The sequence below is a fragment of the Pongo abelii genome, chromosome 7 (genome assembly GCF_028885655.2).
Source record: "Pongo abelii isolate AG06213 chromosome 7, NHGRI_mPonAbe1-v2.0_pri, whole genome shotgun sequence".
Classification (NCBI taxonomy): Eukaryota; Metazoa; Chordata; class Mammalia; order Primates; family Hominidae; genus Pongo; species Pongo abelii.
This window is the reverse complement of record NC_071992.2, coordinates 75,456,926-75,473,918: the sequence shown is the minus strand read 5'-3', so window position 1 is coordinate 75,473,918 and position 16,993 is coordinate 75,456,926. Positions and strand designations below refer to the sequence as shown.

Sequence of the window (16,993 nt, the reverse complement as noted above, 5' to 3'; positions counted from 1 at the left end):
TCGCAGTGAGCTGAGATCATGCCACTGCACTCCAGCCTGGGCAACAGAGCAAGACTCCATGTAAAAAACAAAAAAATTAGCCATTCTAGTACATGAGAAGTGGTATCTCATGGTGGTTGTAATTTGCATTTCCTTATGCCATTAACATCTCTTCTGTGATAAAAATGCCTGTTCAAATTTTTTGCCACTTTTTTTTTGGGGGGGAGTTATTTGTCTTATTATTGAATACAACCTTATTTTTATAATTATATAAACAGACTCAATGGTAATCTAGATTTGGAGAGCATAACACTTATACAATTAGGAGAGCTCTCTTTAAGGAAAAGATTATAGAATTATTTATGTAAAATTTTAAGGCCCTCTTTCTTGGTATGTATTTGTTTTGTTTTGTTTTGTTTTGTTTTAGAGATCTGGTATTACTATATTGCCTAGAATGGACTTGAACTCCTAGGCCGAAGGGATCCTGCCATCTCAATTTCCCAAGTAACTGAGATTACAGACATGAACCACCACGCCTAGCTCTCTCCCAGTGTATTGAAGGAGTCCATGCAAGTAAGGAGCCCAAAGCTTAATTTTTATTAGCTTCATGGTAAATCTGCTCTGGCTAGAACATAATTGGTATACCTAATACCCTATTATTGTACATTGAAGTTGTTTCTTTTTTCCTTTTCTTAAACTTTTTAAATTTATCTTTTTATTTGTTTACCATCAAAACCCACATTCAGATGAATAGCTTATAACTAAATCTTGGCATAGATATATATTCACTTCCTTGGGATAATTTTCTAGTAGTAGAATAGCTGGGTCAAATGGTATGATCCTATTAAAAACTTGACACAAAAATTCATATTATTTACACTTCTTCTAACAGTATATCAGCATCCCTTTCACTCTTACCAATTCAGACTATAATCTTTGCTTTTGTTTTCTAATGATTCCATCTCCCTTTGACTTCACTCAAGTTTCTACCTCCACTATGTCACTCAAACTGCTTGGTACATTACCAAAGACCAAAGACCAAAGACCAAATCCAGTGCGTTCTTTTCACTTTTCGTCTTCTAATTTCTGTGTCATTTAATATTGTTGACCATTGCAGCATTTTGGGGGAAAGAGCAGGTACGATGTCTGCGGTTCTCCTGGGGTCTCTGGGGTCACCCTCCTTGCCCTGCTGCCCTGGCCCTCTCTTGCTTTGCCCCACCCTAAGAATCATAATCTCAGGGTTCTTCCTGGACTCTTTTTTCCTTTTCCTTCCCTTCCTACCTACCTACCTGTGCTGTCTAATTTTATGTATCAATTTGACCAGTGTATGTCGCTGCTCTACTTTCAGGTAATGCCTGCCTTCCCCTATGCAGGCTGTGGCCATCCCAAGCTGCACATCAGGCTATTTTTTGGATATTGATGATACTGTTAAACTGAATATCATGGCCCCTGTGCAAGGATGACACACAAGTTCGTGAAGCATTCCATATTTTATAAATTTTTGAATTAAAATTGTTAAAAAAATAAACTGAATGTGTTCTCTGCCATCTTCACCCAAAATACCTGTCCAGTCACCATTTACTCATCTTTCGAGACTCAGAAGTCAGCTGTGGTACCAAGCCTTTTCTGACCTTCCCAGGTAAAATCAGTATTTCTCATACTCATTTTTTTGTTGGTTCATTTTTTTTTTAGCGACAGAGTGTTACTCTGTCACCCAGGCTGGAGGGCAGTAGCACAATCATAGCTCACTGAAGCCTTGTATTTCTGGGCTCTAGTGATCCTCCTACCTCAGCCTCCTAAGTAGCTAGGACTATAGGCATGCCTCTACACCTGGCTAATTTTTAAATTGTTTTTATTTTTTAAAAAGACCAGTGTGGTAGTATAATTTCTTTAAATTTTTTATAGAGACAGGGTTTCACTATGTTGCCTAGGCTGGTCTTGAACTCCTGGCCTCAAGCAATTCTCCTTCCTTGGCCTCCCAAAGTGCTGGGATTATAGTCGTGAGCCACCAAGCCCAGCAACCAGACTCACTTTGAACATAGCATCTGAGACACTTTATTGCACTTATTTATTTACATGTGTGGCATCTAAATAAATAGCAAATAATTCCTGATTAGACTGGAAATTAATTTTTCACTTTTATATCCTGAGTATCCAGCACAGAGTCTGACTCAATACAGATGTATATTTGTGTCTGATGAATAAGCAAATGAATTAATTATTGTGGAAGCAGCATTGTTCTAGGAATTCAATTACACAAGTCCACTCCTAGATCAACCTATTACTTATTAATTTACTTGCTCTATAGGTAGCCTTGGGATTCACTGGAAAGGAGCTGGTAAAAACATGAGCAAGGGACAGAATTTGTGACTGTCACGTGGGCAGAAGGTATTGTGACTGTCATGTGGGTCTCTAAAAATTATGTGTTATCAATATTCATCTTATGACAATAATCCATGTTGTGTTGATGTCAAAAGATTTGGACTCCTAAAAGAGCTGAGGCTAAGAGTAATTCATGCTGCAAAAGTAATACATATCTTCTTGCTACTGATCTGGAGAGCATGAAAGCAGAAACTGTATAAACAGAAGTCAGGGAGGCTGGACACAGTGGCTCATGCCTGTAATCCTGTTTGCAGTGGCAAATCTCTATGGGTCTGTAGCAGCTTGATTCTTGCCTCCTAGGAGGAAAGAATTCAACCAAGGGACATAAGGCAGAGGGAGAGACTGAGGCAAGCTTTAGAGCAGGAGTGAAAGTGTAATAAAAAATTTTAGAGCAGGAACAAAAGGAAGTGAAGTACTCTTGGAAGAGGGCCAGGTAGGCAACTTGAGAGATCCAAGTGCCTCGTCTGGACCCTTGACTTGGGGTTGTAAACATTTGCATGGGCATGGTCCTGGGGCTTTGTCTCTCCTCCCTTGATTTTTCCTTTGGGTGAGCTGTCTGCATGTGCAGTGGCCTGCCAGCACTTGAGAGGGGCCACATGCCCAGTGTGTTTACTGAAGTTGTGTGCATGTTCATTTGCAGCATTTTCCCTTTACCAGCCAAATGTTTCTAGAAGAATATCACATACCAGTTAGACTCCTCCATTTTGCTTCTTGGCATGCTTGCTTGAGCCCACTTGCCCAACTCTTGAGATCTTATTGGGAAGCTGCTGATCACCAGCTTCAGGTGTTTCTATCTGTTGGGAGACTGCCCTTCCCTGGCACCAGCTGCAACTAATTATTATTGCAGAGAGGCAGTTTAACAACTGCCTGAACATCACCTAGTGGTCACCTGATATACCTGGGGACTTGGGGGCTCTCATGTCCTGCTCATCTCTGCCTAGCTACCTAACAATCCCAGAACTTTGGGAGGTTGAGTTGGCAGGATCACTTGAGTCCAGGAGTTCAAGACCAGTCTGGGCAACATAGTGAGACCCCATCTCTACAAAACAATTAAAAAATTAGCTGGGCATGGTGGCATGTACCTGTGGTCCCAGCTATTTGGCAGGCTGAGGTAGGAGGATCACTTGAGCCTGGGAGGTGGAGGCCACAGTGAGCCTGATTGCACCACTGCACTCCAGCCTGGGTGACAGACTGAGACCCTGTCTCGGGGGGAAAAAAGTCAGGGAGTGGCATCCTGTGGTGGTGGAACTGACGTTAGCTTCTAAATTACACAATCTGGAAACTGGTATAGGGCTGAGAAGGAACTTCCCCTTGCCTCTCACATACCTGGGGAGGCAAAGGATTGCCTTGTTCCTCCACACATGGTGCATGATAAAGCCCCAGCATTGATAATTATCCAGAAACCCTGGGTAGCTCTTGGGTTTCCTGAATCCATTGTAGGCCTTCAGGTAAATGTGTTGTTTAAGAAAAAACTTGCAGCTGGGCCTAGTGGCTCACACCTCAATCCCAGCATTTTGGGAGGCCGAGTCAGGAAGATCACTTGAGCCTAGGAGTTTGAGACCAGCTTGGGCAACATAGTGAGACCCATTTCTACAAAAATATTTAAAAATTAACCAGGCATGGTGGTGTGTGCCTGTAGTCCCAGCTACTTGGGAGGCTGAGGTGGGGGAATTGCTTGAGCCTGGGAGATTGAGGCTGCAGTGAGCTGTGATTGTGCCTCTACACTCCAGCCTGGGTGATAGAATAAGACCTTGTTTCCAAAAAAAAAAAAAAAAAAAAAAGAAAAAAGAAAAAAAAGAAAGAAAGAAGAAAAGAAAAGAAAAGAAAAAACCTTGCATTCTTGCATTCAAGCTTGCTTTCACCCAACCACTGGAGGAAAACAAGTGAAAACAAAAGGCAGGATTCTCAACCAATCTTTGTTTTCATTCCTTTTTCTTGGTGGCACAATTTTCTTGAAAGATTAGACACCTTCTTGAGGCATAGGTCAGAATATCCTCCTTTCTTCCAGGGGTCTTATACTTCAGGCTTAGATATTCCATAACAACCATCCCAGTGATGATGGTGGCAAAAGCACAACAGGAGCAGCAGTCACTGTTTTAGTGGACTGTGTTTTCTGGGCACTGGGCTAATCATTTTGCCTGCATTACCTCAGGCAATGCCACTATGTAATAGATATTTTTATGTATCCATTTTACAGATGAATAACCAACGCAGCGAGATGAGGAAATTTACCAAAGCCATACAACTAGTAAGTGACAGAGGTGTAAAATGAACGCAGGCGTGTCTGGCTCTTAACTCCTCTAAACTACCTAGTCTTCTCTATTTCTCCTGAACTCTGATGATTCTATAGCATATACTCTAAGATTGATATTGATGATTTTACATTTCTTCAAATATTTGAGTTGACTGAACAAATTTATGAGCACAGTGATGTACAATGATAAAAAAATGTATCACAACTTGAAAAAATATGTCCTTGGATTTTTCTAATTAAAAAAAATTCATCAGGCATGGTGGCTCACGCCTATAATCTCAGCACTGTGGGAGGCCAAGGCAGGCAGATCATTTGAGCTCAGGGGTTCGAGACCACCCTGGGCACCATAGTGAGACCTTATCTCTACAAATAATTTAAAAATTAGCTGGGCCTGGTGGTGTGCTCCTGTAGTCTCAGCCATTTGTGAGAGGATAGCTTAGCCCAGGAGGTTTCAGGCTGCAGTGAGCAGTGATCATGCCATTGTACTTCAGCCTGGGTGACATAGCAAGATCCTGTCTATAAAAAAAAAAAGAAAAGAAAAAATTCAGCCAGCCAATCCAATCCACAGACAAAAACCTCTCATGGGTCAGGCACAGTGGCTCATGCCTGTAATCCCAGGACTTTGGGAGGCCGAGGTGGGTGGATCACCTGAGGTCAGGAGTTTGAGACCAGCCTGGCCAACATGGCGAAACCCCATCTGTAATAAAAATACAAAAACTAGCTGGGCGTGGTGGTGGGCACCTGTAATCCCAGCTATTCAGGAGGCTGAGGCAGGAGAATCACTTGAACCTAGGAGGTGTAGGTTGCAGTGAGCCAAGATTGTGCCACTGCACTCCAGCCTGGGCGACAGAGCGAGACTCTGTCTCAAAAACAAAAACAAGAACCAAAAAAACCCAAAAAACCTCTCAGGTTGGTTTTTGTCCTAAGCAGAACTACATTCCAAATATTGCTGGAGCTGCAGGTTCTCAGATGTGTGAGTCATCTGGCGAATCATTTTTCACCTCCAGTGTGCAATCCATTCCCAAATTCCTTATCAGTTAGAGATTAAAGCATGAGCTTTGAAAGTCTTAAAAATTATTTACTATCTGTTTCACTGGCTGATCAGATGAATATTTTTCCTAGCAATGGTTCTGACCAGCCACTGCTTCAAATGTGTTAAATTTCCAGTGAGGTTGTTTATCCTCCTACTTCTACAAGTTCATTTCTTCTAAGCTCTGTCTCCTACCAAATGCCTTGGGGTTTTTTGTTTGTTTGTTTTGTCCTTTTCTCATGTTTAATGATCCTTCACTGCCAATGTGTGTGAATCATGGGTAATGATAAGCCTGGAAGGTGAAGGAAAGATGTTTTTGTTTTTACCCTGGTATGGTTGTTCCAACACTGATTTGGGGTCAGTCCTACCACCTACACCCCCTTGCTGTGAGGATACCTGATTTTTTGGTTGAAATCATAAAATCTGCTGAGTCATGGGCCTTAGATGCCAGTGGGAAAGATTAAGCTCATTCTCTGCCTAAACATCTTATTAATCAAGGGAGAGACAATTCAGCCAGAAGGACATGTTGGTACCCATAAGCCCATGGGGCCAGCTATTACTTCCAGTCTTGGGAATCATAAATACCTCCAGGTTGCTGACACTCCCGACTCATCTTTATTTCCTTGAAATTGGCATCCTGGTTCCAGATACCTGCTGCCATTCATGACTGACTCAGAATTCTCACAGGATCCAATCACAAAATTTGCCCTTAGGCAGAGCCCTAGCCAGCAGTTGTGGCACTTGGGGCAAAAAGTACAAAAGCTTCCTCAAGTTAGTTTTGTAATTTTAGGCTGGGCACAGTAGCTCATGCCTGTCATCCCACCACTTTGGGAGGCCAAGGCAGGAAAATTCCTTGAGCCCAGGAGTTTGAGACCAGACAGGGCAACATAGTGAGACCTTGTCTCTGTCTATATATTTAAAATATAATTAAAAATAAAAACAAAGACAGCTTTATAATTTTAAGTAATCATTCTTACTGAATAAGTGCTGACATTTATAAAATCACTATTTAAGGTGGTGTGGTTGCTACCTTTTGGGGGCCTGGGACAAAGCTTTGTCACCCCACCATTACTGGGTGTCCCTGTGCTGGTCTCTGATATGCAGCTTCCGTCTCCTTTAGGAACCAGGATTGGTTACCCCCACACCCCAGGAGTGCTGTCTTCAGTAGCCCTCTGCTGTCAGTCCCTTCAGAGCAACCTCAGCTGAGGAAAGCCGTATTGCCCGGGATGGTGCTCCCATCCTAACAAGGTGCACATCTGACTAATGGACCCCAGGGTATAAAGGCCTCCTCTCTTGCTCCAACTTGGGACTACTTTGAAGGTCTACTGTAGCTCTAGAGCTCCCGTGGTTGTGGTGGTGGGTGTCAACTGAGGCTGCCAGTAGGAGGGCATTGCAACCTGACTTCTTCCTTTGTTTCATCCTGCTTCCATGATCTCTAAGACACTTGCTAATAAACATCCAAACAACCCACTTACAACAGCCCCCAAGCACCAAGCTCTTCCCTCATACGTGAGAGAGTAGCACTGCTGAATGAAGCCAAGCAGACTATCAGTCCAGCGATTAGAATCAGGAAAAATGTACACCAGTGATGAAATGACATGTGTGGCTTTACCCGCCCAGCAATCACTCCCTTCTTCTGGTAACAGAACCCATGTATTCTTTAGGGACTCACCCACTGCCCTTCCCATGCATGTGCTCCAGGTGGGTTGATTTTACCCCAGGCTCCAGGGATGGGCATGTCGCCCAGGGCTCTGTGTAGAGCATCTATCCACTTTCTCTGGCCACAGTGATTGACTCTGGAATGGACATGAGAGCCAAGGTAGCCTAATGCGACTCAATTCCAGGACTTTTCTTTCAGTGTGGAAGACGACTCACATGTTCACACCATGCTGGAGGAGGTGAGCCTGGAGCTGCTGGGTGGTTCAAGGAAAGCCTGCCTGAGACTAAAGATGGAAGAAAGCAGTGGGGTGCAGTGGTTAACACCTGTAATCTTAGCACTTTGGGAAGCTGAGGTGGATGGATCACTTGAGCCCAGGAGTTCAAGATCAACCTGGGCAACTTGGCAAAACCCCATCTCTACAAAAAATACAAAAATTTGCCAGGCATGGTGCCTCATGCCTATAGTTGCAGCTACTCAGGAAGCTGAGGTGGGAGGAACACTTGAGCCTGGGAAGTTGAAGCTGCAGTTTGTCGAGATCATGCCACTGCACTCTAGCCTGGGTAACAGAGTGACACCTCATCTCAAAATAAATAAATAATTAAGTAAAAATAAATAAAATAAAATATTTTCTAGAGACAGAGTCTTGCTATATCATCCAGGCTGGTCTCCAGGTGATCCTCCAGCCTCAGCCTCCAAAAGTGCTGGGTTTATAGGGGTGAGCCACCAAGGCTGGCCATTTCAGTCTTTTATTATGGGTGTGTTAGGCCTAAGGAAACAGGATCTCTCCAACCTTCTCCCTGCCTCCTTTTCACCTGCTCCCAGGCAAGATTCTAATCATTCCCTGCCTTTCTGATTGTGGGTCATAAGACACCCCACCCCCATGCCCTGGGGGAAGGGATGCTGACATCATGAAGCTTCCATAAAAACCCAACAGGACTGGGTTCAGCAAGTGTCTCCATGGCTCCATGGTGGATCTCATGGAGGTCCCTGGAGGGTGATGTGTCTAGGGAGGGCATGGGAGCTCTGCACCCCTTCCCCCATACCTCACACTATGCATCTCTTCATCTGTATCCTTTATAGTAAACTGGTAAATGTGTTTGCCTGAGTTCTGTGAGCTGCTCCAGCAAATTAATAGAACCCAAAGAGGAGGTCATGGGACTCCCAACTTGAAGTGGGTTGATCAGAAGTTCCAGAGACACTTCTTGGTGCAGTCTCGAGAACCGAGCCCTAAACCTGTGGGATCTGACACTACCTGCAGGAATTGAATTGGGGGACACCCAGCTGATATCCACTGCTTGGTCGTGGGAAAAACTCCTCACTCATTTGGTTACAGAAGTCTTCTGCTGTGTTGATGACTGTTGTGCTTTGAAAGCAGAGGAAAAACATAGTTTGAGAGAGTTCTTCCCTAAACAGCAGAGAATACAAAATATATAAATTTCATATCTTCTTGTACCATTCAAACAACCACGAAGATGGGTAACATGATAGTAAAACACCAAGAAGTTATCCTTCTTGAAAATTGAGCTTAATGCAGTCTCCGTGTCCTCCTTCACATGCAACTATCTTTACCAAGATTTGCCCTTCCTTTTTGCCAATTAGGTTAAATTCTCAACTCCATTCTCTACTCTGCCCAAGGTCACTCTTTTTTTTTGAGATGGAGTCTCGCTCTGTTGCCCAGGCTAGAGTGCAGTGGCATGATCTCAGCTCACTGCAACCGCTGCCTCCCAGGTTCAGGGGATTCTCTTGCTTCAGCCTCTCAAGTAGCTGGGATTACAGGTACATGGCACCACACCTGGTTAATTTTTTAAAAATATTTTTAATATTTTTCACAGAGATTGGGTTTCATCATTTTGGACAGGCTGGTCTCAAACTCCTGACCTCAAGTGATCCGCCTGCCTCAGCCTCCCAGAGTGCTGGGATTACAGGCATGAACCACCGCTCCCGGCCCTAAGGTCATTCTTAGAAAACTATTGTTAAAGTTTAAACGCTATAAAATCAATTCCAACTGGACTGCTGTAAAATAATTCTATTTTTTCAAGATGTATAGTACAGCCTCTCAAATTTGTGTAACAAGGAAGAGAAACGCATATGTAGCATTAAAGCTTAGGTTTAAACATTTTTTATCCCTGGATTTTCTGGATGTTAGAACAAGTTGCACACAAAAAAAACTACTGTCTCTTACAGATTTTTTTTCTTTTTTGAGACAGGGTCTCGCTCTGTCACCCAGGCTGAAGTGCAATGGTGCAATCATGGCTCACTGAAACCTCGACCTCCTAGGTTCAAGCGATCCTCCCACCTCAGCCTCCCAAGTAGCTGAGACCACAGACACACACCACCATGCCCGGTTAATTTTTAAAAAATTTTTTGTAGAGACACAGTCTCACCATGTTGCCCAGGCTAGACTGGAACTCCTGGGTTCAAGTGATTCTTCTGCACTGGCCTCCCAGAGTGTTGTGATTACAGGCGTAAGCCACTGTGCCCAGCCCCTTATAGATATTCACTGTTAAAATAACCATATATTTTTGTGCCTTTGTTATTGGTCAGGAATCTTGGTTGCAAGGAACAGAAATCAAACTCAAATTAGATTTAGGAAAAGAAGGAGGTAACTGAAAAAGGGAGAGCTCAACTGAGGTGATGAACATGTAGTCTCTCTGCATCCCTCATCTCTGCTTTTCTCAGCATTGGCTCCATCTCAGACAGCCTCACCCTTGTAGGGGTGAGATGAATGGCTCATAATCACTTCACTTCAAGCTTATTTTGTATTCTCAGCAATCCTATGAAGTGGTTCAGGCGAAGGAAAGATGTTTTCTCCTCACTAATCCAATCGAAGTCTCAGAATTGAACTTCACGGCTTTAGTTGTACTCTATCCCATCCTGTCTCAAACCCATTTAGTAACAGGGGACTATGATGCTCTGATTCTGTGTGGGCCAGGTTAGCCCCTCTCCTGAAGTAAGAGAACGGAGTCAGCATACCTGAACCACATGAACTGAATTCAAATATTGTAATTCCCAAAGGACAGTTGGGAGTGCTATAACTGGAAGAAAGGGATGGAGAACTGGGCAGACCTCAAACAATGATGTTCAATACAGATTGCAAAATAAGAATTAGGAAAGTGAACTTGACTTTTTATTTTTTTTTTAATTTTTAAAATTTTGGGGAGAACAGGGTCTTACTCCATCACCCAGGATGGAGTGCAGTGACACAATTATAGCTTACTGAAGCCATTATCTCTGGAGCTCAAGTGATCCTGTCTCTTCAGCCTCCCAAAGTGCTGGGATTATAGGCATGAGCCACTGTGCCCAGCCGTCATGACTCATTTTAAAGCTTATTTGTGTTAATAAAGCCTATTTTTATTCCACCTAGTACAAAACATATATTGATTGATAGGTTTTGGGAAAGAGGAAAAAAAGGTGAAACATAGAATAAAGCTAAGGGTGAAGTTGCTACTCAGAAATACGACAGAAATTGGTTGAAATTTGGTTCTGAGATTCACGGCAACCAAAGTAAAGAGGAAAGCACCTTCAGTTAAAAGAGTCCTAGGGCTAAGATAAAAATGAAGAACTTACTTTGGAAGAGCACAATCTTTTTTTCTTCTTTCTTTTTGAAAGACAAGGAGAGATGGTGGAGGAAAGGGAGGAGGATGAGGAAGACGGGATGAAGAGGTAAGAAGGAAGAAGAGGAGGTGAAGAAGGGGAGCAGAGGGGAGGAGGAGAAAGGAGGAGGAAGACAGGAGGAGTGGATAAGGAGGCAAAGAAGGGAGGAGGGAAGGAGGAAGAGAAAGAGGAGGAGAAAGCAGGAATAGAGAGAAGGTGAAGAGGAGAGGAGAGAGGAGGGGAGGAAGGAGGAGAGAAGAGGAGGAGGAGGAATAGGAGGCAAGGAAAAATAAAGAGAAAGACAAGGAGAGAGGAAGGGAGGAGGAAGAGGGGAGGGGGAGGAGAGAGGAGCAAGAAGAAAGGAGAAGGAGAGGAGGTAAGGAGAAAGAAGAGAAGGAGAGGGAAAGAGGAGGAATAGGAGGCAAGGGGAGATGAGGAAGAGGAAGAGGTGGATGAGGAAGGGAAGAGAAAGGAGGGAAGGGGAATGAGAGACTAAGGAACACAAGGTTTTTTGGCACTAAAGCCTGGGAGAAAAAAATCCCACCCTCATGCTTAGCATATCATATTACTATATGATATAACGGATGTCTTAGGTTGGATTTCCTGGAAGTGAAGTCTAAAATAGGGTTTCTTGCACAAATAATTGAGGGAGAGTTCTCAGGAGAAAGCTGGAAGGAAGTGAGGAAAGCAGGATGAAGCAGAGGAAGAATCCCAGCAAAGATGTGGTTTCAGCTGATGACAACCTGGTCTCATGAGGACGGCTCTGAAGTCTGAAAGGCTCCATGAAGTTGTCCTGTCTTGAGGCAAGAAGCTTGGGCTTTTGTACCTTTATACACCGGAGTGGGGTCTGGTATATAATTTCCCAGACATCTCCAGATGACAAGGCTCCTGATAGTTGAGAACAGTTTTCTGGAGAAGAGTTACAGCTTTGAGCTGTTACTAGCTGATGTGCGTGAATGCTATGGATGGGCAGAAATGGTGAGTGCATTAGCATGGTAAAGGGTTGTGGGTAGGGTACCAACAGTGTCTTCTAGAGTGAACAACATCCCATTGATATCCTCGACAAATGCACAGGGAGAATAACAGCTTATTGAAGGATCTTTCTAGGCAAGGCAGGAGCATGGGACCAACACAACTCACCAAATGCAATTCTATTAAGTGCCAAGACAATGTGGCAAAGTATAAGTCTCAGGGGAGACTTATTTTGACTCAGAGACGTAAGTTAGAATATCTTAAAACTGGATGGACTGTTCACGCTTTAGATAAGCTTCCTTGAACACTAAATCTTACATCTAAGGTTTTAATAAGAAATGAGTCACCGAGAGTTTGTCAAGAACTTCAATTGCACGTATTCCACAATACAGACAGGGGTAAATCCATAGGCTTTGACAATAAAGCCAAAGGTATTCATTTATGACGTCTATGTCATTTACTTTGTACCAGGTACTAGTCTAAGTGTTTTGCAAATATTAACCCATTTAATCATCATTACTCTGTGGTGAATTTTACTATTATTCTCATTTTGTAGATGAGGAAATTGAGGCACAGAGTTTAAGTAAATAGCTCAAGGCATATGGTTAATAAATGGCTTAGGTCATTTACAAAATAAAGTGAAATCTAATTATGACTGTTAAGATGCTTAATTAGGAGTAAAGTTAATTTAATTTTATATTTCTAGCTCAATTTCAAAGTGACCCATCAGAACCACGTGGAAGTACTCAGAGACTTCTAAGAACACTGAAGCCTTAGCCTGCAAGAAATAGAATCAAATTAGCTGATTAATGCCTTTTGCTCACCTTTGTGATAACAATTTTTGTGATTGAAGTGATAGGAAACTCTCAAGTGAGTAACAGCAGGTCATAGATAAACTCACATTACAATTAGAACAAATTTAGGAGAAATCTTTTTTGAGTTACAGAGCCATATGAGAGCTTACTGAAAGTGATGGATCTTCTTTCTAGAAAAATGCACATAGAGATTCAAAAATGACTCTTTTCCATACAGTTTCAGGGGATTCATGGACCCCTTGAAGCCTCTGGAACTTTTTAAAGAGTCCTTAAAATTAAAATCTTAGCCTTGTTGGTGACCTCAAGCATTTCTGAGACAAGACAAGATGTATATGACATTCCCCTTCACAGAAGCCCTGGGAAACTTGTATGTGTCTTTGGTGAACTCTTGATTTACTGAGCTGATGGAGCTTTTGGTAACACATGTGATGTTGGTTCTTTGCGCATTCATTTCATTCTCCAGGGGAGTAGTTAATCACATGGTTTCCTATCCTTTCTTACTGTACTTTAAAGCCCCCTTGTGGCAAGAACAAAGCTTGCTCATCTTTGTAGACTCCACAAGTGCTTATCAGGATACCTCACAGAGTAGGTGATGAGGAATGGAAGCAGGACATTTTGATGCAGACATTTTCAAATGCGGAACATCTGAATGTATCAAAATTTGACAGTGACTCTTTTCTTGACTAATACATGAACAAAACATTACTAGCTTTGACTCCCTTATCCCATTTTCAAGCCTTGCTTCATTCCCTAGGGAGCAAGTATCTGTTATGCACAATTCTTGATAAGTAAAAATACTCTAAAAGTTAAATGCTTGATATCCATCAAAACACCTGCATCAAGATCAACAGAAGAACATGTATTCTTTATATGTGAATTGACTGATTAACTCTAGGCATATTACCCATTCTATTTATTTAGATCTTCCAGTTTCCCTAATGGCCTTCTCAAGCTCAGACTGACTTAGTACCTCACATTTCCCACTCTGCAGGTACAACCTATCAGTACTTGTCATGACATGGTTAAACAGCAACACCAGGGAGTCATTTAAGTTTCAGTTGTCATTGGAGGAGGTGTTTACAAGCACAAGATACCAGTACTACTACTATTATAAATGTTTATTGGAAATGTACTACAGTATGAACCATTATTGCATTTAGCTTTCCCAATAAGCCCATGAGATAGGTCAGTGGATATTTAACTCTGTTAGAAACTATCCATTTTCCAAAGTGTTTAAAATATTTTACAATCCCATCAGCAATGTGAGACAATTCCAGTTCCTCCACATTCTTGCCAACCCTTGGCATTATCAATCTTTTACATTTCAGACTTTCTGATGAGTGTATACTGACTGGTATCTTATGGTGGCCTTAATGTGCATTTCCCTGTTGATTAAGTTTATTGAACACCTTTTCTGATGCTTATTGTGTGGCCTAGACTTTTGCACATTGTTTTATTGATTTGTTGGTTTCTTTTCATTGACTTGTAGGAGTTCTTTATATATTCTGATATGAGTTCATTTTTAGATTTTTATATTGCAAACAATTTTGCCCTGTCTTAGCTCAGGTTGCTATAACAAGATACCATAGCCTGGGCTGGGAGCCGAGAAGTCTAAGATCAAGGTGCCAGAAGATTCAGCTCCTGGTACAGACCTATTTCCTGGCTTATAGACAGCTACTTTCTCATTGTGTGCTCACATAGCCTTTTCTTTGTGTCTGTACTTGGAGAGAGAGTTGGAGAGAGAGAGAAAGAGAGAGAGAGAGAGCACTCTTATGTCTCTTTCTTTTTTTCTTTTTTTTTTTTTTTTAGAGATAGGGTCTCATTCTGTCACCCAGGCTGGAGTGCAGTGGCATGATCAAACTCCTGGGCTCAAGTGATCCTCTGCCTCAAACTCTTGAGTAGCTAAGACTACAGCTGTGTGCCCCCATGCCTAGGTAATTGTTTATATTTCTTTAGAGATGGGGTCTTGCTCAGTTGCCCAAGCTGGTCTCAAACTTTTGGCCTCAGGTGATCCTCTGTGTCAGCCTCCCAAGTAGCTGAGATTACAAGAGCAAACCACTGTGCCTACTCTTCCTCTTCTTCTAAGGGTACTAATCCCATTATCAGGGCATGACCCTCATGACCTCATCTAAACTTAATTACTTCTCAGAGGCCCCAACTCCAAACCAACCATCACATTAGAGACTGAGGCTTCAACATATAAATTTGGAGGGATGCAAACATTCAGGCCATAACAATCTATGTGGCTTGCCATTTCATTTTCTTAATGGTGTCTTTTGTTGAGAGATTTTTAATTTTGATGAAATCCAATGTACAGTTTTTGCTTATATGGCAATGCCTTTGTGTCTTGTCCAAGTTATCTTTGTCTGCCCCAGAGTTGTGTAGATAGTCTCCTATGCTTTGTCCTGGAAACTTTAGAGTTTTACCTTTCAACTTTAGGTCTATGATCCATCTCAATTCAATTTTTGTGTGTAATGGCAGGTAGGCATCAAAGGCTCATTTATTTTTCATATAGATATTCAGTTGCTCCAATTCCATTAATTGAAAACTCCTTCCTTAACCTGTTGCTTTGTATTGCACCTTTGTCAAATATCAAGTGACAATCTATTTCTGAACTTTCTTTTCTGTTTCATTGATTGATTGATTTCTCTGTATTCCAATATTAAACTGTTGAGTTACTGGGACTTTAGAGTAAATCCTGAACTGCTCCGATTTTGTCCTTCTTTAAAATGGTTTTGGCTATTCTAGGTTTTGGCTTTCCATTGCCATATAAATTTTAGAGTCAGCTTATCAATTAATGCAAAAAAGCCTACTGGTGTTTTGATGGAGATTTTGTTGAGTCCGTAAATCAGTTTGTAGAGAGTAGGTATCTTTTTAAATTTTTTATTTGAAAAATTTTTTTGCAAGTGCAGTGGCTCACACCTATAATTCTAGTATTTTGAGTGTTTTTGTTGCTGTTGTTGTTGTTGTTTTATAGAGGTGGGGTCTTGCTCTGTTGCCTAGGCAGGTCTTGAACTCCTCGCCTCAAGTGATTTTCCTGCCTTGGCCTGCCAAACTGCTGGGATTACAGGCATGAGCTACCACACCTGAGGGTTGGTATCTTAACAATACTGAGTTTTTCAGTCCATGAATATAGTATATCTCTTGGCAATGTTTTCAATGTAAACAATTTTGCATATTGCTTAAAAAATTTATTCCTAAGCATTTTACAATTTATGTTCTCTTAAATATATTTCTTTTTTTTTTTTTTTTTTTTTTTTTTTTTTTTTTTGAGACAGAGTCTCCCTCTGCCACCCAGGCTGGAGTACAGTGACACGATCTCGGCTGACTGCAACCTCTGCCTCCCGGGTTCAAGCGATTCTTCTGCCTCAGCCTCCCGAGTAGCTGGGACTACAGGAGTGTGCCACCACATCCAGCTAATTTTTGTAATTTTAGTAGAGATGGGGTGTCATCATATTGGCCAGGCTGGTCTCGAACTCCTGACCTAGTGATCCATCCACCTCGGCCTCCCAAAGTGCTGGGATTACAGACGTGAGCCACTGTGCCCTGTCTCTCTTAAATATATTTCTACATAATTTTCAAATTATTGTGAAAGGTATATAGAAATGCAATAGATTTTTTAAAAATAAATAGAGACAGGATCTCATTATGTTTCCCAGGCTGATCTCAAACTCCTGGGCTCAAGTCTGTCCCGGCCTCCCAAAGTGCTGGAATTACAAGTGTGAGCTACTGCACCGGACAAAAATGCAGTAGATTTTAAAATATTGGCCTTACATCCTGTGACTTTGCTAAATTCCCTTATTAGTTCAGTTTTGATTATTTTGGGTTGTCTAGGTACACAATCATGTTATATACAAATAAAGACCATTTTACTTGTATTTTGGATATGTGTATATATTTAAATTATTTTGTGCCTGGAATGTGCCAGTTGTTGTTGGGAGCTGGGTCTATGGTGGTGAATAAAACAATCTTTGAAATGTCTTCCTGAATCTCATCACCCATGCCTCATTCCATAGTAAGTTTTTTTAAAGAAGTTAAATGTTGTGCTTTCTTTATAAAATCCCAAGTTATTTACGTGCTATCTTCCTCACTAGTGAACTAGTTGAGGGTAGCTATTCTATAATTTTCACCTTTGTAATCAGAGCCTAGCATAGTGCATTACTCTTGGTGGGTTCTTAAGAAATGTTTATTGATCTGACTCAGCCTCTGTTGGTATGATTTAGAAGAGTCCATCCAAATTGGCCAAACTTAACATTTACAGTAGGCAAACGTAAATCATGCTTCCTATGATTAGTTGTATTTAGGGG

At 41.8% G+C, this 16,993-nt stretch overlaps 1 long non-coding RNA gene across 5 annotated transcripts in view; it reads left to right on the top strand.

Annotated features, from left to right (window-relative positions):
* The window catches only part of LOC129061016 (uncharacterized), a 46,742-nt gene extending 30,199 nt beyond the window's left edge, over positions 1-16,543 (top strand). The window contains exons 4-10 of one of the 5 annotated variants that reach the window (XR_008527959.2): positions 407-552; positions 963-1,033; positions 1,551-1,618; positions 4,559-4,609; positions 10,915-10,968; positions 11,548-11,877; positions 12,578-13,956. This is a non-coding gene — a long non-coding RNA (uncharacterized LOC129061016). The other 4 variants (XR_008527956.2, XR_008527958.2, XR_008527960.2 and 1 more) reach the window with 4 other exon arrangements.
* Positions 16,544-16,993: the final 450 nt, after the last annotated feature.